Here is a 23,853-nt window from a genome sequence, read left to right as displayed (position 1 = left end):
TAAGTAGTTCTAAGTTCTAGGGGACTGATGACCTCTGAAGGTACGTCCCATACTGCTCAGAGCCATTTGAACCATTCGTGTTTAACCAGGGACAGAGCAGTCATTAATGGTGAGCTTCCGGGTGTTCAGCCGAGATGTTGTTTCATTCTATGAACCGCATTTCGACCACTCTCTTCTTCTAGTGCTGCTAGTTCTACTGTTATGTGTACTCGCTGACTGGATACCAACCTGACTATGAACTACTGTTGGTCTCTCTCTCTCTCTCTCTCTCGCTCTTTCTCGCTCTCTCTCTCTCTCTCTCTCTCTCTCTCTCTCTCTCTCTCTGTCTCCTGTGGGGTTCCTACAGCCGTCGCCGCACTCCACATACGTTTTCCCATGGTTCCGCATCATTTTCTATTTCTCTTTTACTCATGGCCTCCTATACCTTCGGTCTTCCTCTTTTCCTTCCTTCCCAAGGATGCTACGTCCAGATCTTCTTCGATCGTGTGTCATCCGTCATTTACATTATGTCTTCATATCGCGCGAGCTGCCGTTCTACTATTATATCTGCAATGCTGTCTCGAGTCTGGGTCTTTTCCCTAATCGTTGTATTTCTTACGTCGTGTCGCAGAGATATTTGACACGATATTCTGAGACAGTCGATATCTGCAACGCACAATTTTTTTTCCACTAAGCACATGCAACTAGAGGTTGTTATAGTATCTACAATTCTTCCATAGATCATTTTCTTTACTTTTCAGCTTGACCAAAACCCAAAAAGGGAAGTAGGAGCAATCCGCTGAATCACAGGCCTGTATCACTAACGTCGATTTGCAGTAGGGTTTTAGAACATATACTGTATTCGAACATTATGAAATACCTCGAAGAAAACGATTTATTGGCACATAGTCAGCACGGATTCAGAAAATATCGTTCTTGTGAAACACAACTAGCTCTTTGTACTCATGAAGTAATAAGTGCTATCGACTTGGGATGTAAAATTGATTCCATATTTTTAGATTTCCAGAAGGATTTCGACACCGTTCCTCACAAGCGTCTTCTAACCAAACTGCGTGCCTACGGAGTATCGCCTTCGTAGTTTCCCGTCAGAAAGGTCATAGTTCGTAGTAATCGACGGAACGTCATCGAGTAAAACAGAAGTAATATTGCGGCGTTCCCCAACGAAGTGTTATAGGCCCTCTATTGTTCCTGACCTATATTAACGACACAGGAGACAATCTGAGTAGCCGTCTTAGATTGTTTGCCGATGATGCTGTCATTTACCGTCTTGTAAAGTCATCAGATGATCGAAACGACTTGCAAAATGATTTAGATATCTGTACGGTGCGAAAAGTGGCAATTGACCCTGAATAAGGAAAAGTGTGAAGTTATTCGCATGAGTACTAAAAGAAATCAGCTAAATTTCGATTACGCAATAAGTCTCACAAATCTGAAGGCTGTAAATTCAACTAAATACTTAAGGATTACAATTATAAATAACCTAAATTGGAATGATCACATAGATAATATTGTGAGTAGAGCAAACCAAAGACTGCGATTCATTGGCAGAACACTTGGAAGGTGCAACAGATCTACTAAAGAGACTGCTTACACAACGCTTGTCTGCCCAATTCTGGAGTATCGCTGTGCGGTGTGGGATCCGCATCAGGTGGGACTGACGGATGACACCGATAAAGTACAAAGAAGGGCAGCTCGTTTTGTATTATCGCGAAATAGGAGAGATGGTGTCACAGACATGATACGTGAATTGGAGTGGCAATCATTAAAACAAAGGCGTTTTTCATTGCGGCGGGATCTTCTCATGAAATTTCAATCTCCAGTTTTCTCCTCCGATTGCGAAAACATTCTGTTGGCACCTACCTAAATAGGGAGAAATGATCATCACGATAAAATAAGAGAAATGAGGGCTCGCACAGAAAAATTTAAGTGCTCGTTTTCCCTGCGTGTCGTTCGAGAGTGGAACAGTAGAGAGACAGCTTGAAGGGGGTTCATTGAACCCTCTGCCAGGCACTTTATTGTGAATAGCAGAGTAATCGCGTAGATGTAGATGTAGACCTAGAAGACCATAAGAGAGGGTTTAGATTCTGGATTGCCGCTTTCCCATGGGCTACTCTCTGCTGTATTTCGCAGTTATTCATTGCGTCTGCCGACAGGATGCTACTCAAATATTTAAGATTTTTTTATGTCCTGATGTGCTGACACTCTACTATTAAGTTAGTTGGTCTCGTGCCGCTACTTATAGCCCAGTTCAATTCGCGATACCCAGTATGGTCTTTTGTTTTTCAGAGACCTCCCTAATTGTCCGTGGGACGCACAATCACTCAGCGTCTCCAATTGCTGGTGCATGTAATGGCTGACGAGATCTTTATAAATTTAGTAAGGTCTCGCCAGCCATCGCATCCACGAGAACTGGGAGAAGCTGAGAAATCCTATAGTACCTTTTTTTTCCCGGCATAGTGCAGCATCTTGACGTGGCATGGCCTCAACAAGTCGTTGAAACTCCCCTGCAGAAATACTGATCCTTGCTATCTCAACAGCCATTCGTAATGGCGAAAGTGTTACCGGTGTATGATTCTGTACACGAACTGACCTCTCGATTCTGTTCCATAAATATTCAATGGAATTCATGTCGAGTAATCTGAGTACTCAAATCATTCGTTAGAACCGTTCACAATGTTCTTCAAGCTAATCGCTAAGAACTTTGTTGTTTAGGAACAAGAGGCTCATGAGCAATTGAAAATGGCCTCCAAGTAGCCAAATATAACCATTTCCAGTCAGTGATCGGTTCACTTTGACCAGAGGACCCAGTCCATTATACGTAAACACAGCCGACACCATTATGGAGCCACCACCAGCTTGCATTGTTAACAATTTGGTTAGTTAGGTTTAAGTAGTTCTAAGTCTAGGGGACTGATGACCTCAGATGTTAAGTTCCATAGTGCTTAGAGCCATTTGAACCATATTGAACTCTGTCCTTAAGTGAGGGCCACTACGTTGTCCGTAGTGAGAGGTAATGCCTGAAATTTGGTATTCTCGGCACACTCTTGACACTATGGATCTCGGAATACTGAATTCTTTAACGATTTCCGAAATGGAATGTCGAATGAGTTTAAATCCAGCTATCGTTTCGTTTTCAAAGTCTGGTAATTCTCATTGTGCGGCCATAATCACGTTGGAAACCTTTTCACTTGAGTCGTAGAGTACAAATGTCACCTTCTGCAATGCACCACCTTTCTCCCTTCTATACATTGCGTACCGATACTACCGCCATCTGTATATGTACACATCGAACCCATGGCATTTGTAACCTCACAGTATTTTCACTTTGGTTGGTTGGTTGATTTGAGGGAAGGGACCAAACAACGAGGTCATCGGTCCCATATTCACTTTAATTTAGTAAAAGTTTTCATTAATTCATATGAACATACGACTTCGACACTCTTTTGACTGGTTACCTTTCACTTTTATTGCGATGTGGAAAATCTATTGAACTGTTAATACATTGTAGCTATTATGTTATGAGCGATGGATCCCCAGGGTTTATGCTCTACGAAATTCAAATGCATATTTCAAAGCACATCCGGATATTTTAAAGCACATGCTCTTAACTCGGATAGGGACTGTAACGGTTTCAAAGTTCGACGCAAAAAAAAATTCAAATGCACGATAGCCTACGCATTCTGCAGCCGGGGAAAGGCGTGAAAAATAAAAAGAGGCATTCAGCCAGCATGTAGAAAACTACAATGAAAGAAACACCACATCCAATAAAACCAGCTCTACTTAAGCCTACCCAAACTGATTCAGTAGGTCATTGGCCTCCAGTTACAGACACAAGGTAAATACATAAAAGACCATATTGTAAAGGACAGCCAGTATTCATGGGTAGTACGTGTGTCTAGACAAGAGAATAAATGGTTTGCAATAAATTCAGGGATAATGGTATACTTTATTATATATAATTATTTAAAATGTATGCTACCATTAATTTATTTATTTTTAATCATGTAAAACTTTTACTGAACGAAGTTTTCTAAGTTTTTAATTTCTCAAATGTCTGTTGTCGCATGTACACGTCATACCCAATTATACTTGACAGTTACAACATACGTAATTCAGATTTGCCCTTATGTACTCTATAACATTTCGTTACTGGTTACTAAATATGATTTTTTAAAAATTTTCCTTTAGGCAATTGATCCTAAATAACGCAAAGTGTGAGGTCAGCCACATGAGTGCTAAACGTGATCCGTTAAACTTCGGTTACACGATAAATTAGTCAAATCTTAAGGCCCTATATTCAACTAAATACCTAGGAACTGCAATTGCGAACAACTTAAATTGGAAGGAACACATAGAAAATGTTGCGGTGAAGGCTAACCAAAGACTGTGTTTTATTGGCAGGAAACTAAGAAAATGTAACAGATCTACTAAGGAGACTGCCTACACTACGCATGTTCGTCCTCTTCTAGAATTCTGCTGCGCAGTGTGGGATCCTTACCAGATATGATTAACAGAGTACATCGAAAAAGTTCAAAGAAGGGCAGCACGTTTTTTATTATCAGGAAATATGGGAGAGAGTGTCACATAAATGATACAGGATTTGGGGTGGACATCATTAAAAGAAAGACGTTTTTCGTTGCGACAGAATCTTCTCAACAAATTCCAATCACCAACTTTCGCCTCCGAATGCGAAAATATTTTGTTGACACCGACCTACTTAGGCAGAAACGATTACTATGATAAAATAAGAGAAATCAGAGCTCGTACGGAAAGATACAGAGGTTCGTTCTTTCCGCGCGCTATACGAAATTGGAGTAAGAGAGAATTGTGAAGGTGGTTCGATGAACCCTCTGCCAGGCACTTAAATGGGGTTTGCAGAGTATCCATATACACTCCTGGAAATTGAAATAAGAACACCGTGAATTCATTGTCCCAGGAAGGGGAAACTTTATTGACACATTCCTGGGGTCAGATACATCACATGATCACACTGACAGAACCACAGGCACATAGACACAGGCAACAGAGCATGCACAATGTCGGCACTAGTACAGTGTATATCCACCTTTCGCAGCAATGCAGGCTGCTATTCTCCCATGGAGACGATCGTAGAGATGCTGGATGTAGTCCTGTGGAACGGCTTGCCATGCCATTTCCACCTGGCGCCTCAGTTGGACCAGCGTTCGTGCTGGACGTGCAGACCGCGTGAGACGACGCTTCATCCAGTCCCAAACATGCTCAATGGGGGACAGATCCGGAGATCTTGCTGGCCAGGGTAGTTGACTTACACCTTCTAGAGCACGTTGGGTGGCACGGGATACATGCAGACGTGCATTGTCCTCTTGGAACAGCAAGTTCCCTTGCCGGTCTAGGAATGGTAGAACGATGGGTTCGATGACGGTTTGGATGTACCGTGCACTATTCAGTGTCCCCTCGACGATCACCAGTGGTGTACGGCCAGTGTAGGAGATCGCTCCCCACACCATGATGCCGGGTGTTGGCCCTGTGTGCCTCGGTCGTATGCAGTCCTGATTGTGGCGCTCACCTGCACGGCGCCAAACACGCATACGACCATCATTGGCACCAAGGCAGAAGCGACTCTCATCGCTGAAGACGACACGTCTCCATTCGTCCCTCCATTCACGCCTGTCGCGACACCACTGGAGGCGGGCTGCACGATGTTGGAGCGTGAGCGGAAGACGGCCTAACGGTGTGCGGGACCGTAGCCCAGCTTCATGGAGACGGTTGCGAATGGTCCTCGCCGATACCCCAGGAGCAACAGTGTCCCTAATTTGCTGGGAAGTGGCGGTGCGGTCCCCTACGGCACTGCATAGGATCCTACGGTCTTGGCGTGCATCCGTGCGTCGCTGCGGTCCGGTCCCAAGTCGACGGGCACGTGCACCTTCCGCCGACCACTGGCGACAACATCGATGTACTGTGGAGACCTCACGCCCCACGTGTTGAGCAATTCGGCGGTACGTCCACCCGGCCTCCCGCATGCCCACTATACGCCCTCGCTCAAAGTCCGTCAACTGCACATACGGTTCACGTCCACGCTGTCGCGGCATGCTACCAGTGTTAAAGACTGCGATGGAGCTCCGTATGCCACGGCAAACTGGCTGACACTGACGGCGGCGGTGCACAAATGCTGCGCAGCTAGCGCCATTCGACGGCCAACACCGCGGTTCCTGGTGTGTCCGCTGCGCCGGGCGTGTGATCATTGCTTGTACAGCCCTCTCGCAGTGTCCGGAGCAAGTACGGTGGGTCTGACACACCGGTGTCAATGTGTTCTTTTTTCCATTTCCAGGAGTGTAGATGTAGATGTAAAAATTTATTCAGGTATTAAGAGCTTAAGTGATTCAGATGCATGCACTGCAACGGCGTATAAAAAGAGCCCAACCATACTGCTTAGTGTTGTTGTTCCCAGCTTACTTTTCTGGACTTTCTAATATCGTCGGAATCTCGTAGAGAGGGCTGCGTCTCTTTGTACTTAAAATTAGCAGAAATATATGTATAAGGGCAGTCAGAGGAAAACAGAACACTCGCCACAATGGGGCCACGCTATGGTTTCTTTCAAAAATAATCGCCTCTCACGTTAAGACATGTATTCCACTGCGAAACGAGACGGTCAATTTCTGATTTGTAGAAGGCGATCAGCCGCTGACGTATACGCAACCACGCACACTCTTGTACTTCCTTGTCCGACGTACAGTGAACCATCCGGGCTGTACGGAAATGCTTGCCAATCAAATCGCTGAAGCGTAGCCTTCGTCCGACTGGCAGTGTGGGGGCGGGCAATAGGGTGACTCCGTCCGACAGAATTCCTGGGCGTTTTGACTTTATGGCGCGTAACAGTTCCTGCAAAGTGACTTTATAGCACTGCGCATTGATTGTGGTTCCACGCTCGAGGAACTCGAAGAGCAGAGGGCCCCACAATCGATGAAGGTCATCAGGATCTTTCGTTTTCCCGCCATTTAGAGGCCGAGGGAAAACAGTGAAGCCAATAGTGGGAACATGCCGTACTTCTGTCAAAGAAATCCGAAGCTGTTCACACAGGTCATGATGCGCTCCGTCCTCGAATGTAGGCACCCTCTGCTCGTCGAGTTCCTCGAGCGTGGGACCACAGCCAGTTCAAAAAATGGTTCAAATGGCTCTGAGCACTATGGGACTCAACTGCTGAGGTCATTAGTCCCCTAGAACTTAGAACTAGTTAAACCTAACTAACCTAAGGACATCACAAACGTCCATGCCCGAGGCAGGATTCGAACCTGCGACCGTAGCGGTCTTGCGGTTCCAGACTGTAGCGCCTTTAACCGCACGGCCACTTCGGCCGACCGGACCACAGCCAGTGCTCTGCACTACAAAGACACTTTGAAAAAATTGCGACACGCCATAAAGTCATGCGGTCGAGGGATGCTGTCAGGCGGCATCATCCTGTTGCACAATAACACCCGTCCCCACACCGCTTCAGAGATTTGATTGGGAAATACTGTAACATCCTCGGTACAGCCTGGATAATTCACAGTGCGATTCGTTCATCTTTGCCGACCTTATAACGCGAGCCGCAGTTTCCTTGTAACTGAACCTTAAGCTCTCATGCGTAAAAGCCACGTATAACACTATATAGCAAGCTAACGTTACCCTCTGGGAGGAATTTAGAATTTTTGACCGTGTGTTTACCAAATAGGTAGAGGGTATCGAACGGTTAATTTCGTATCTGTGGCAATTAATAAAAAACTGAAAGGCTTCATTTTGGAAGTAATGAAAGAAGTGAACTTCGCGTGAATGAAACAACAAACGGTCTCCAGCCTAATTAGGCATAATAATTTGAAACATTAAGTTTAAATAAAAATGAAACTAACTTGCTAAATTGACTTTCATTAATACTCCTTTTAAACAGTGCAATGAATACCGGACGAACTGAGTAGCGGGTAGCAGTAGTTACTATTTCCACAAATCAGCAATCATAGGAAGTTAAATGATATTTCGCCGGCCGCGGTGGTCTAGCGGTTCTAGGCGCGCAGTCCGGAACCGCGCGACTGCTATGGTCGCAGGTTCGAATCCTGCCTCGGGCATGGATGTGTGTGATGTCCTTAGGTTAGTTAGGTTTAAGTAGTTCTGAGTTCTGGGGGACTGATGACCACAGATGTTAAGTCCCATAGTGCTCAGAACCATTTGAACCATTTTTAAATGATATTTCACTCATAGCAATAATAGTTACTATCTCAATCATTAACCAATTCAGCACTAATATATTACTCAAGACATCACGAGACTAAAATTGGGCATGACAAGAGCCCTGGTTTAACTAACATACAAACACCACAAGTGAAGTTAAATAACACTACATAAACACTTTTTATATTCTCACTATTATGGAAACGTGTTAGATTTCTATAGCAAGTGCAATATTCTGTTTATCTTTCTTATAATAGAAAAGAATATAGTAGCGGCCCATAAACTGAAACTGGCCTTACTGGCAAATTCTGTGACTATTTCAGAAACAAATTGCAATTTGCCAATATTGATTTCTAACCCCACTTGAAACAATTTATATGTTCATACTTTAAAGAAAGTAATTCCAATATTAAGTTCAGTTAACTTCAGAAAATAGTTCATAGTAATAATCAAAGCAAATTTACTTTTGAATAAGTTCAGTTTGTGTGCCTTTCTCATTACCTGTGAAACAGGCAATTTAACTAGCAACATTTATACAGTTTGGCACTGAATTTTGGCACATTTAATGCAGAAACAAATCAAAAGTTCTGCACGTTTAGGATGGGACCCTACATTGGTTTCATGATCAGGACAAATTTAAGATTCACACACATGTTTATATCACTGGAATTATTATTAACAACAACTCACACAAAAATACTGGTCCTTTCTATGACACATATCTGAGTCCCTGAAGCAGGCGGAGCAGTGGCGCAACAGTGGTGGCAAGCACATGGCGGCTATCTGGTCTCACAATCTTGCTGTTGAATACTCTTTATAAATTCTTCTTGGCGACGTATTATCCTCGTTTTAGAGCAATTCCATAATAACAAGAGCACCATACGACAGCCGAAACCACATCCGAGGCAATTTCAATATAATCTGGCTTTCAAATGCCTCACTTAGTACCCTCGATGTTAACCGTAAAACGGCTAGCCACTGAACTGCACCCCAGTAGCCGCCCAGATCGACCGCCAAATCCATCTTTTAGCGCGCGCCAGGCCACTTCCGTAGCGGAGGGGGTTCCCTGCACCTTTTTTACTACACAGTACAAGATCCCTAAGCATGAACCAGTGTTTTACATACACATTTCTCTTTCTTAACATTCATATTTTATAAAGGTTCATTACTTTTAAACAATATTAAGTTTTTTACAATAAGAACATTACAAACTTCAACTTCTCTCTGACAATTCAAAGATCTTAACTAGTAAAGAACAACCACTTCATAGTCACATACACATAATCACACTCTATAAACTACTTACAATCGATAATGGTGTGGACATCGGTTTCAGTCGCACGAGGAAGTGCAAGAGAGAATGCAGTTGTGGATTCGACAGAGGACGACCGCGTTCTACGAAACAGGAACTGATCGTCTGGTCTTCCAGTGGGATAAATGTCTTAACTTGTGTGGTGATTACTTTTGAATGGAACAATTCCATAGAACCGGTGTGGCGAGTGTTCAGTTTTTATTTGATTCCCTATCATACACAGAGGAGAGCGATGTAGAACTCGATGTCCTGCACTGACGAGCCAAAACATTGTGTCCACTGCCACAACAGAGACGAATGGAAAACCATTCTAGCGGTGACGTGGGCTGCAGATGGGGAAATCCACTGACATAAACAACTTTGATAGAGGGCAGGCAGTTATGATCTGGCTCCAGCGAACGAGCATCTCGGAAGTGACGAAGCTGGTCGGCTGTTCACGTGCAACTGCCGTGACCATTCATGAAAGTCGGTTGATGGACAATGAAAACACGATTAGGTGCAAGGGTGTTGGACATACGTCCCTCATCAAAGAATGTGGAGGTTGGAGACTTGCTCGCTCTGTAAAGTACGATAGTCGGCGATCTGTGGCACGTCTGACGCCAGAGAACAGCGCTGGTGCAGAACAAGTGTTTCGGAACATACCGTTCAGTGCACATTGTTGAACATGGACTCTGCATAAGACGACATCTAGGTGTCTCCATACAGACCAAATGAGATCGTCAGTTACGATTTTAATGGGCTTGGGATCGTCGTTATTGGAGCAGGGATTCGTGGAAACGTGTCGCTCGGCCGGAGGAGTCACATTTCTTGGTCGAGCGTCAACGGTCGTGTTCGGATGCACTGCCGTCCAGGGGAACAGCTGCTCAGAAGAAGCAGTGCGCAAGACGCAGGCCGGTGGGGCCAAAATTATGGGACCATTCACCTGGGCTTCCATGAGACCTGTGATAGTAATCGAAGGCACCATACAGCCGTGAACCATGTGAACATTATTGCAAACCAGAATTACGCTACAGTGGTTTGAGTAACATGATAGTGAACGAATGTTGACATCTTGGCCACAGAATTTGCCTGGTGTGATCCCGACCGAACTCATCTGGGACACTTTCAGGCACCAGTTCCACACCCTCAAACCATCGGCCCATAATTTTCCGGAGTTTGTCATCTATGCATAGACGGCTGGTGCAACATACCTGAAAATCTAAGAAGGACTTGTCGAGTCCACGCCATGCACAATGACTGCTGTATTGCTTTACTAAGGTTGACCAACAGGCTAGTAAAGAGGCTGTCATAAAGTTTTAACTTATCAGTGTATGAACACTTACCTTTACAGAGTCCACTGCTCTGATCTGACTAAATAAGATTTAAACACTCCTTCTTCATAAATACTGATACATAAACATACAGCGTAGACGAGACAAAGCCAGAATACTGAGCGGCAAGCCAACTCACACAAACACAGTGCGAGCACAAATATAAAGATAATAATTTGTCAGTTTCTTAGCCACACGGAGTGGCTGCGCGGTTTAAGGTACCATGTCACAAATTGTGTGGCCTCTCCCGCTGCAGGTTCGAGTCGTCCATCAGGCATGGGTGTGTGTTTTGTTCTTAGCATAAGTTAGTCTAAGATAGTTTAAGTAGTGTGTAAGTATAGGGACTGATGACCTCAGCAGTTTGGTCCCTTAGGAATTCACATACATTTGAACGTTTAGTTTATTAAATGTAGAAGAAGTATTTAATTACTTCCGTGAGCTTTCTGAAACCATAGTCGAGTGCTTGGACTATCTTTAGACTGAAGGTATTTTCAGTGAAAGTTACTTTACATAATTTAATAAAATTTTAATTTGTAAAAGAAAGAGATGATTCATGCTTGAATTACTTTCAGCATAGGTTTTCAATGATTCTCGGAACACAGGAATTATTAACTTAATATTATACTAGGCATTAATTCACTAGGAAAATAAGAAGGCTACCAAAAAATTGAGTTATAGAATTATCTATATTAAAATCCAATATTTCATTGGCAATTGTACAGTCTATCGAAATCGTTGTCCAAACGTAAACAGATATAAAGACGATGCGGTTGTTTTTATGGCGGCACTTTAAGTCTCACAGCTAAAGTGCTCTATCTGGCCCTCGAGATTCATTGACACTCAAATGCAACACAGAGGCTTATTATAATTTGATAAGAGACTTTCCATAACAACGCATTTTCTGCATTGTAGTGCTATTTTGTGTAGTATAGTGTTCTATAGTAGTGTAGCTCGTAATTATAAATTACAAAATGTGTGGTCCATCAATGCTGCATAATGTAGCAGACCAGTTGCATGTGCCTTCTGGGTTCTGGTTGAGCATATACCTGTGTGCCACATGATCAAATGGAGTATGTACACTTTTCTTACAAAATTAGTTTTTTCCTTTTTATGTAGATTTTTACCCTGTAAACACTACAATGCTTCGTTACACCAACAAATTTGAAATTAAGTTAAAATATTATGAGGTATAGTCATGCCAGTTCATGTGCAAAATTTGGTTGAAATGGTTCAAATGGCTCTGAGCACTCGAACTTAGAACTAATTAAACCTAACTAGCCTAAGGACATCACAAACATCCACGCCCGAGGCAGGATTCGAACCTGCGACCGTAGCGGTCGCGCGGTTCCAGACTGCAGCGCCTAGAACCGCTCGACAGTCCCCATCCATTCCCTCCATGCTCGCTACTCTGAGATTCCTGCAGGAGGTCATATATACTTGTGCATCCGCACTGAAGAAGCCGGATCCAATGCCCATCTAGATGAATCAATAATATGGATGCGTTGTGTCTGCCACACCCATATGATGGCCTGCAAAAGAAACATATAGAAGTAAATTTAAATTTAATCTACCTGTTAAAATGTCATTCCATCCACTTACAGACACACCGACCTCTTGGAAGAATGTTGCCTCTTATTATTGCGATAACGAAAGACAGAATTTCTGCTACTGATTGTCTCTTGGTAAAAATCTTCATACTAACTCCTAATTTTCTCACTGCAGTCACTTCATGAGATGTAAATGACAGGTTGTAATAAGTTTGTGCACAACCTAAGAAGAAGCAGTATAGAGCTCACCTGTCAACTCCCATTTTGTCTGAGTATCGCTTCTCTCTCTCTCTCTCTCTATTCGTTTAGTCGGTTCCGACTCTTCGTGGCCCCATGAACCAAATCACGCCACTTTTTCCTGTCTTGCACTTTCTCCCGTAGACCTTCCAGGTTGGAACACATTGCTTCTGTGATGCCATCGATCCATCTCATCCTCTGACGTCCTCTTCTTCTAGTTCCTTCAGTCTTCCCCAGTATTAATGTTTTTTCCAGCCTTCGCATTGTGTGTCCAAAGTAGGTCAGCTTTTGTTTTAAGATTAGACCTTCCAGGGAGAAATCTGGTTTAATTTGCTCCAATATTGATCTGTTGGTTCTCTTTGCAGTCCATGGAACTCTAACAAGTTTCCTCCAACACCACAATTCGAAGGAGTCAATTCTTCGCCGTTCAGCCTTTCTAATAGTCCAGGTCTCACATCCATACATCACAACTGGAAAGACCATAGCCCTCACAATACGGATCTTTGTTGCTAGTGTTATATCTCTGAACCTTATAACCTTGTCAAGGTTTGACATCGCCTGTCTACCGAGCAACAGGCGTCTCCGGATTTCATGGCTGCAGTCACCGTCAGCAGAGATCTGGGAACCGAGATAACTGAATGTGGTCACTACCTCCATGGTTTGTCCTGCTATATCCCACGAATTGGTAGGTGTAGTTGCCATAATTTTCGTTTTCTTCACATTCAGCATAAGACCAGCCTTTTCACTTTCGTCTTTCACCTTCAGTAAGAGTGTTCTCAATTCTTCTTCACTTTCTGCCAACAGGATCGTATCATCCGCGTACCTGAGGTTGTTTACAATTATTCCAGCTATTTTAATTCCTGTTTCTCCTTCATCTAGCCTCGCATTCCTCATGACATGTTCTGCATACAGATTGAATAAGTACGGTGACAGTATGCAGCCTTGCCGGACCCCTTTCTGAATCTTTATCCATTTCGTTGCTCCATACATAGTTCTCACCGTGGCTTCTTGGTCAAGGTATAAACTCCGTATCAGATGAATGAGGTGATCTGGGACACCCATGTTTTTCAGTACGTTCCATAATTTGTTGTGATCGACACAGTCAAAGGCTTTGGCGTAGTCAATAAAGCAGAGGTACACATCTTTCTGGAATTCTCTCGCTTTTTCCATAATCCACCGAATGTTAGCAATTTGATCTCTAGTTCCTCTTCCTTCCCTAAATCCAGCTTGTTCTTCTGGCAGCTCTCGATCTAGATATTGGCGAAGTCTATTTTGTAAGATTGTCAACATAACTTTGCTAGCATGTGAAATAAGTGCGATTGTTCGGTAATCTGAGTATTCTTTAGAACTTTTCTTCTTTGGAAAGGGGATGAATACTGATCTTTTCCAGTCTTCTGGCCACTGCTGCGTGATCCATATTTTTTGACATATTGAGTGCAGCACTTTCACTGCATCCTTTCCAGTGACTTTAAACAATTCTGCTGGTATTTCATCATGTCCACTAGTTTTGTTATCAGCCATATTTTCAAGGGCCCACTGGATTTCGCTCTCCAAAATATCTGGCTCTAGTTCTAAATTAACATTAACATCAGCAGTAGGAGCCCTGTCATGATGCAGTTCTTTCTTGTATAGGTCTTCTACATATTCTGCCCATCTTTCCTTAACATCCTCTGCTTCACTCAAATCTTTCCCGTTTCTATCTTTTATCATTCCAATTTTTGCCTGGAATTTTCCTTTAATTTCTCTAATTTTCTTATAAAGATCTCTTGTCTTCCCCATTACGTTACTATCTTCAACTTCCTTGCACTGTTCATTAAAGAATATATTTTTATCTCTTCTTGCTAATTTCTGAAAATCTTTATTTAATTCAAACATAGCTGATCTATCTCCCTTGATTTTTGCTTTCCTTCGTTCTTCTGCAACTTGCAGTGCCTCAACTGATAGCCATCTAGCCTTCTTACTGTTCCTTTTCTTGGGAATGTGTTTCTCTGCGGCCTCCTTGACAGTATTAGCTACTTCTGTCCACATCTCTTGTGAGCTTTTGTCCTCCAGCTGTAATACATTAAATCTGTTTTGTACCTCTACAGCATAGTCGGAGGGTATAGAGTTAAGGTCGTATCTGCAAGTTGGGATACTTTTTGCTACATTCTGAAGTTTCAGCCGAAATTTTGCAATCAGGAGCTCATGATCTGATCCGCAGTCAGCCCCAGGTCTTGTTGTAGCTTACTGAACCGCGCTCTTCCACCTCTGATTACAAAGTATGTAATCAATTTGGTTCCGGTGTTGGCCATCTGGCGAAGCCCAGGTATATAGGCGTCGTTTTGGTAGTTGAAACAGTGTATTAGTAATTATCAATGAATTTTCTTGGCAGAATTCTAGGAGTCTCTGTTCAGCTTCATTTGTTGTACCAAGACCATATTTCCCTGTTATACCTTCTACAGCTTCATTTCCCACTTTTGCATTCCAATCTCCAACTATGAAGACGATATCCTTTTTTGGTGTTGACAGTAGTAATTCTTGTAAATCTCCATAGAACTGGTCAATAATTTCCTTTTCAGCATCGGTTGTTGGTGCATAAACTTGAATTACTGTGATGTTGAGGAGCTGACCTTGAAGTCTGATGGACATCATTCTATCATTTTTATATTTGCATCCCATCACAGCTTTTCTCACTTTATCACTAACTATGAAGGCTACTCCATTACTTCTGTTGTTATCGTTCCCAGAATAATACACCATATGGCCATCCGAAGCAAATTCTCCCATGCCAGTCCACCTCATTTCACTTATTCCCAATATGTCGATGTTAATTTTCTCCATTTCTCTTTTCACTATGTCTAGTTTTCCTTGATACATGGATCTTACATTCCATGTTCCTATGCAGTGCTTCTCTTTGCACCATCTTACTCTTCGTGAAGCTCCTCTCAACCTGGTTCCCCCCGGAGATCCGACCGGGGAACTTGAAACTCCGGAACATTTTGAGCTGAGCGAAACCATGGGGTTTTCTTGGGATAGTTCAGTGGTGGTTTCCCGTTGCCTTCCACTGTCCTTCAACTCCTATCTGCTCACCGACTCAGTTTCCTGCTGGGGTTGGTTACCCAACCTTCCGCTGAGTTGCTCGGCTTAACGGGGGCACCACGTGTAGGTAGGAAGTTGGAGAATTGAGGTGACAGAGGCTGTGAGAACTCTCTTACTGAGTTCTTGTAATCGCGTATCACCCCCATTTTATGCCAGAGTCTCATGATGTCTGCAGAGACCCCCCCAGGTCATTTCGCTTACCTGCCGTATTCTCACGAATCTTCCAGTCTTCAACATACAGCATTTGAATCCACATGATTTACATGAGTAAGAGATGTCCCCCACCAAGTCAAAGATCCCTGCTAATTCTCTCGAAATCCCACCATGTTCTGACAGCATTGTTCCACTAGTTAGAAGGCTATCTAGTCCCCAACCCATCACTGACTAGGTAGAGAACTATAACAACAAGAAAAATAGCACACTAACATACAGGAAGAAATTCACAATAATGTAGAGTATATGCGGACTGCACAAAGAAATTCAGAAGCAAAACACCTAAAGTACAATTCATTGATATCGAACGATGGTCTATAAATATCACCCGGTACATGTCGTGATCTCCATTACCATATTCACATTATTATTATATTACAAATACAACAGTGAATTGGCGGCAAAGACTTCACTGACAGCACAGTCTCTCTCTGTCTCTCTCTCTCTCCTCGTTATCTTTACAACATCCAGTGGAGTCAAACTACAGACTATAAAAATTTCAGTAACATCAAACTATAAGAGCTTTGCTTACATCACCTGGTAGAGAACTCAGTAAGATATTACTGCACCCCTCTCTTTCAATACATCGAAAACAAATACTGTCTGATTATTGACATCGAGCATTTGTAGTGATCATATTAAATATGCATGCATTGGTCATTGGAGCAGGTGGCCAGTGATCGAAATCGCTTACACGGACCTGTGTAAAGTTTTGTCACCAATGCTGTAGGAGGACCATATCCCACTGACTATCAATCACAAGAGAGTGTTCCTGAGTTTTCCCTTCATAAGCAGTTTGACACATTGTTTTTCTGCTGTAACACATACCATCAGTGTATAATTACAGCTTTATATGCCACCATAGATTTTGTATTTCCATCATGACTTTGAGGTCTGTGTAAAGTGCTAAACCAGCATTAACACATTTCGACCCATTGGCTCTCACAGAAAGATGGACATCACATCTTGTAAATTGCTGCCATAATACACAGTATGGTTGAACTAAAAGACAGAGGTGGTCTTTGTTACTAAAAAAAAGTGGAAGACATCATAACATACAGAAACAGGAAGAGTCTGCAGCATTGTGGAGTGTCTCCAAAACAGCTCTCCAAAGGTGACAACCTCTATATTTAACCTCTTGCTCCACATTGATGGGTAGCAGATGCCTCAGTGTTCCATTTTCAAAGAGACCAAGAACACTGAATCCTCATATTGGTGTGGTGTATCACACCCAGGTATATTATCACTGTTTTGGTATTCTAGGTGGTGGTCATCATGACCACCAAATCTTTTATTTTTATGGCTTATGCTGCATGTAGAAAAAGGGTATTCCGCAGTACTTAAACCTATAGATCAAAGATAGTATTGCCATTAGTTGTCAATCTCACTAACAGAGGAATGGAATGATTTTCCTGCACCCAGGCGAGCAGGCAAGTACCCTCATTCATCCACATTTTTGTTGTATGTACCTCAGTGTTACATTTTCTCCATCGATTTTCGTAATTTTACCACGTTTCCTGTAATTTAAACGCATTTACCCAATTACTCGAGTTGCAACCACCACTCTCGACAATTCCTCGCGTCAACAAAATGTTTCGTCACATCGATCTCATGATTCTGTCCGACAATGCAGCATGATTCTCCATTTCCGTATCATTGCTAAACCTACCTCCTCCATTACCTTGCGAATGCTATACACATGTGGGCACTTCACAAGCCATATTACACTGTGTATGAAAATACTGTTTCTTAGTGTAGCAAACAGCTATCAGCAGAGAGGAGGTGCAAAAACTACTTTCCTTGGCCAAAACACTTTATAAATTCGGTAACATTTTATTGTGATTGGCCAGTTCCCTCTACGTAGATGGGAGTCACAAAGTATTCTCGCATTAGTAGACCCTGAGCAAAACTCTAGATGGTCTCTCTATGCATGCTGTAACTGTTCCTGTGTCTTTAACCAACCCTCCCCCCCCCCCCCTACAACAGTGTCACTGATTTAATTTGGAACTGACCAGAAGTAAGAGCACATCATACCCACTACATTCTACATGTCTTTAAGGTAGAGATCGAGCCGAGTTCCACATAATCGATACACTTCGATATTTTGCCTTCAGGAAGAGCATAACAAGTGTTCCAATCCGACACCTGTGTTACAAATGGTATTCTCATTCCAGTACCATAACTACCATCCCGTGAATACTGTTCAGCACCAACCTTACTCATGTCTCTCATCCAATTACATGCAATCGATCTAGAGTCTTGCAATACCAAGAAGGTACTGGGAAGAGGGAAATGATCGTAAAACATAAACACCGACTCGTAAGGCTACACGGATCTATTATTCGGTGTGCAATAACGATGAAGCAGTGTGTGTTCCTACACACATTGGTAAAAAGAGCTTATGCCACCTCAGATGCAGATAGTTTGACACAAGAACTGGATCACAAAAGCTGTGTTCAAGCAGAATGGTTATAAAGCCAATCAGGTTCGTCATGCTTTAGATATTGGAACTTCACAGAAACCAACAGAAGATATAAGCAAATCTGGGATTTCCCACCTTTCGAGGGAATCATATCTTCAAAAATAGGAAGAATTTTAAAGAGATTTTATATTAAAAGTGTATTCCGTCCCCCAGCTAAGATTAGACCGCTGCTGGAATAAGTGAAGGTTGATTTGGGTTTGAGGAAGCCCAGTGGCTACAAAACTCCCTGCCATTGTGAGAAAGCCTATATTGGACAAATGATTCGTACAGTCCAGGATCGAAGCGTGGATCACTATCGCCACACTAATATATTTCAACCAGAAAAATCTGTGGCTGCAGAACATTGTCTTACTGAAGGATATAAAATGTTGTGTGATGAGACGCAAGTAGTTGCCACTGCGTCGTGTTATTGGGACTGTGTAGTGAAAGGAGCTATTGAAATCCGGCTGTCTGAAAATATTATAAACAGAGATAAGCGGTATCCTTTAAGTAAGAGTTGGAACCCTGTTCTTTTTTACGTTAAAAAACAACTGTCTTTGTTACGGTCATCAAAAGTTGACAACAGTGTTTGATGCCAATTTATCGTTTCCGCGAGTTTTCACCACTGGTGCGCTGTCGTGCTTTATGCTAGAGGGCAGGTATGTTAATGCACGCATGGTGGACATATAGGCAGTGTATAAAGGAGCCACCGCGGCGTGTTTGATTTCAATTCTCCCGAGTTATTGCGACGGCTTATTCACGTGAACATGGCGGCCAGATTGGCTGTCGAAATATTGTGTCAAGATGACGGTATGTTCCAACTGGAGACCCGATATGATTATCATCTTGAAGCAATATGGTTTCCGACATATTAGTTGTGTGGAATGAAACGCTGTCAATACTCCAATGCAGGAAATATATTTCCAACACAATATACATTCACCCTGCAGATTTTCTATCCCACTCACTATCCTGAGAAACTCTAAGGTGATAAAAATACTAACTTCTACACCAAACGAAAAGAAACATAGATTCTTTGTGATCCATGCACTATACAGAGTGTCCCATTTATTTTGACCACCCTAGACTACTGTTTGTCCAGATGCAAATTACAAAATGTTTCAAGCAAATGTTCTTTAACCGTCAGGGGGACATCAATCAGCATTATTGCCTTCATTGTAGCTTTGTTTTTTACAAAGATATGAACATCGGTATGACTTTTTTAAATGACAACCTGTATTTTTTATTCGGCGATTCATTCCCTTTCCTAAAGATCTATTCAGAAATGTATCACAGTGTACCATACACTGAAACACAACGTTATTAATTACATAGATGTCCGGAGGTATAAAGCACCCAATATTCATATCTGATTACTATTCGGAAATTATGCTATCTTCGCATCAGTTGTGTAAAATGATTGTTACCAACAGAAAATGCATCAAACAACGACGTCTTATGAGGAAGTAGACAAACATATAGCTGCAGTGATTAACATGTGAAATTACTATCATGCTGCTCTAACTCCGTGAGCAGAATGCAATCTCTTCCACACACGACATATGTCAAGCAAATGTATACACAGGGGCAGCAGTACGTCTCAAACCCCTATCACTAACTTAGAATCACTGCAGTTACGAAACTGAAGACTCGATTTATGTCCAAGATGTGGCAGGGAAATGGAGTACTTCGCATACATCTTCGTTTGCCCAAAGAAATTGCAAAAATAGGTTTTCCATCAGTTTTGTGCCCATGATTCATCACACACGTATTGGAAGTCCTCTGCTGACTACGTTATAGAGTGGTTTGCTGTTAACGACCGCAGGTAGATAGCGTTCTAAGCCACACACAGAAAATACAATTTTATATGAGTCGAAAGCAGGTTGTACCACAAAACTGATAAACCTCGAGAGAACAACGGAAAAATGGTTAAATACTTGATAAATGACCTACTTAGTCCTGCCGGTGTGGCCGAGAGGTTCTAGGCGCTTCAGTCTGGAACCGCGCAATCGCTACGGTCGCAGGTTCGAATCCTGCCTCGGGCATGGATGCATGTGATGTCCTTAGGTTAGTTAGGTTTAAGTAGTTCTAAGTTCTAGGGGACTGATGACCTCAGATGTTAAGTCCCATAGTGCTCAGAGCCATTTGAACCATTTGACCTACTTAGCGCAGGAAAATTGTTGTACATGGGAGCGAGGATGTGGAGGAACACAAGAAAAAGTTAACGTGGAAGCACTGGGAACCAGGGAAACAGTCATTTTTCTTGGACAGCGATGAGACTGCTAGAACAGATTGTTAACTTAGATGAGCACCAAATGTAGAGTAATAAATTTATATACATGCTGTTTCACAAACCCAGATATGACCCAAAAGTTATCGGCAACCACCTCACAGATTTTTATTAAGTATAATTCTATTATCAGCTTGGGAACTGCAATAAACTACTACAGATTGGATCACATGTTTCACCCTGTGCAAGACTGTTTACGTGTTTTAAACTCTAACAAGCACTATTTACAATGTGCTTCTCTCTACTCTCCATGTCACAGTCACAACCATGCAGTGTCAGCTAACAAATACCTTACAGAACAGTTGCTACAAGGTTTTCGACAACATTTTGCTGTATGTCTATTGAGGTAATAGGGATACTCACAAGTTGACTGCTGTCTTTGTTGCCTCCCTGGAATAGAGAACCATCTGCCTCTAAATTGACATGGATCCGCATTAAAGGATGATAGGAAGTAGATGGATAATCGGTTGAAAGGGATTGTAACGAGGTATGATTTAATGATAACCTGATGATGCATTCTGGAGAGAAGTAGATGCTGCTGAATGTGATTTATCATCCATTTAACCACTTTTTCCGTTGCTCTCTCAGAGAGTATCAGTTGTGTGGTATAACCTGTGTTTGACTCATATCCAATTGTGTTTCCTGTGTGTGGTTTAGAGCGCTATCTATCTGCAATCGTTAACAGCAAACCTCTTCATACCGCAGTCAGTAGAGTACTTCCAATACATGTGTGATGAATCATGTCCACAGAACCGATGGAAAACCTAATTCGGCACCCTCCTCTAGATGAACAAAGATGTATGCGATGTACTCCATTCCCCTGGCACATCTTGGAGATAAATCGAGTCTTCAGTTTCATAACTGCAGTGTTTCTAAGTTAATAATGGGGCTTTGTGATGTACTGCAATCAGAGTGTCTAAATTTGCTTGACAGAAGTCACGTGTGGGGAAGAGACTACGTTCTGTTCACGTAGTTAGAGCAGTATGATGGTAATTTACATGTTAAATACTGCAGATATGTGTTTGTCTATTTCTTCAGAAGACATCATTGTTTCATGCATTTTCCGTTGCTAACAATCATTTTATAGGATTGGTGTGAGCATAACATAATTTCTGAATCATAATCGTATGTGAACATTAGGTTCTTTATGCCTCTGGAAAGCTTTGTAGCGCATGGATCATACAGAATTTGTGTTTTTCCACGTTGGGTAAACAAGTTCAGGCGCACTGGATCGCTAGCAAGGAAGACCGAACAAGGATGTCTGTCAACCTCCAATGAAATAATTGAAGCCATCAGTACATCCATTGAAAGAAATCCAAAATCGGTGGGGCGTCTCTCAGTGGAATTGAACATTCAGCATTCAACGGTACGCGAGATGTTGCGATTTATCCTAAAGAAGAAGCCATACCAGCTGCATGTCCTCCATCACCTACATGAAGAAGGTTTTGCAGAGCGTGTAGCCATGTGCATGGACCTGCTCATTGCACATGAAGAGCGCAACATCCTGAATTACATCTTACTCAGCGATGAAGCGACTTTCCACACTTGTGGAAAGGCTAACTGGTATAACTTCGTTATCTGTGCTAACACTCCACCAGTGGAACATATTGAAGTCATGCGAGACTCTCCTAAGGTTAATGTTTGGATGCGCATCACTTGTGACAAGGTTTACGGACCATTTTTCTTTGCTGAAAAAACCATAAATGGATCAGTGCACCCAGACATGCCCACAAATTTTCTGTTGCCACCCTTCATCGTCGGGATACCGTTCACTTTCAGCGACATGGGGCACAATGTCATTGTGCCTTAGATATTCGCACATTCCTGACTTTACAATTCCCTGGGAGATGGGTTAGATGTACAAGTCCCTTGCCAAAACTGCATGTTCTCCTGAACTCACGCTGATGGACTTTTTTGTGTGGGGATATATCAAAGGACGTTAGTTCACCCAACGCTTTGCACATCGTAGGAGGTCAGAAACCGCATTACCCAAGCTGCTGCTGTTATAACGCCAGTAATGCTTCAGAGGGTATTTCACGCCACTGCTGAAAAATGGGAAGTGTATAATGATGTTGATAGTGGACATGTTGAAAGTAATCACTTGTAAACTGTTACCATAGCAAACATTGCAAGTATCATCACTATTTCTACAAAATAGATACTTACTTTCCGGACACGCTGTATTCCGTGCATTGATTCACAGCATTTCATTCCACATGACTAACATACCAGAAACGACACTGTTATAACATTATAGCGTGCTTAAATGCAGATCTGTGTTTTTAGGGGTCTGTGCTTATGTCCTACGATTATTTACCTCTTTCCAATACCTTCTTGGTATGGAATTCAAACAATACAACAATTCTACAGAATTGATAGCACAAGTGTTTACGCAAAATGTTCAAACTCCTTCTACCTAGAGCTCCATTATGCATAAATAATACATTCCTTCTTCTTCTTCTTCTTAATCGTGTGTTATATTACCACAATACTCTAAAAGGTATCAGGCTCGTATCTAGTATACAGCAATATGGAGTGCTACACTCCTTATCATGGAAGCATCTAGAGAGATCGTGTGTAATTGAATGAGTGATGTGAGTGAGATTGGTACAGAAGAGGCTTTGCAGAATGGTAGTTACAGTATTGGAGTAAGGATACCAACCTGTACCGCAGGAGTTGGTCGGTTGTGTAAATCTGGGACATGTGTTATGCTCTGCTTGAAAGCAAAGTATCAAAGTTTATTGATTATGTGGAACTTAGCACATTCTGTTTTTTAAAGAGACCTTGAATGTAGTCAGTATAGTGCTGTTCTACTTCAGGTCAGTTCCAAATTAAATCGCTGACAATGTTGCAGGGGGGAGGGGGCGGGGGCAGGTTGGTTAAAGACACAGGAACAGTTACGAGATGCATAGAGAGACCATCTATCGATTTGCTCAGGATCTACTAATGCAAGGATACTTTGTGACTCCCATCCAAATGGGGAGAGATGGCCAACCATAATAAAATGTTACCGAATGTATAAAGTATTTTGGCTAAGGAAAGTAGTTTTGCACCTCCTCTCTGATGATAGCTGATTGCTACACTAAGAAACAGTATTTTCATTATATAGTGTATACAGTGTAATAGGTTTGGCAATGCGTGAACATGTGTATAGCCTTCGCAAGGTATTGAAGGAGGGTGGTTTATAAATGATACAGAAATTGAGAATCATGCTGCAATGTCATTGG

The sequence above is a fragment of the Schistocerca piceifrons genome, chromosome 3 (genome assembly GCF_021461385.2).
Source record: "Schistocerca piceifrons isolate TAMUIC-IGC-003096 chromosome 3, iqSchPice1.1, whole genome shotgun sequence".
In the NCBI taxonomy this organism is placed as follows: Eukaryota; Metazoa; Arthropoda; class Insecta; order Orthoptera; family Acrididae; genus Schistocerca; species Schistocerca piceifrons.
Note: the sequence above shows the minus strand (reverse complement) of the source record.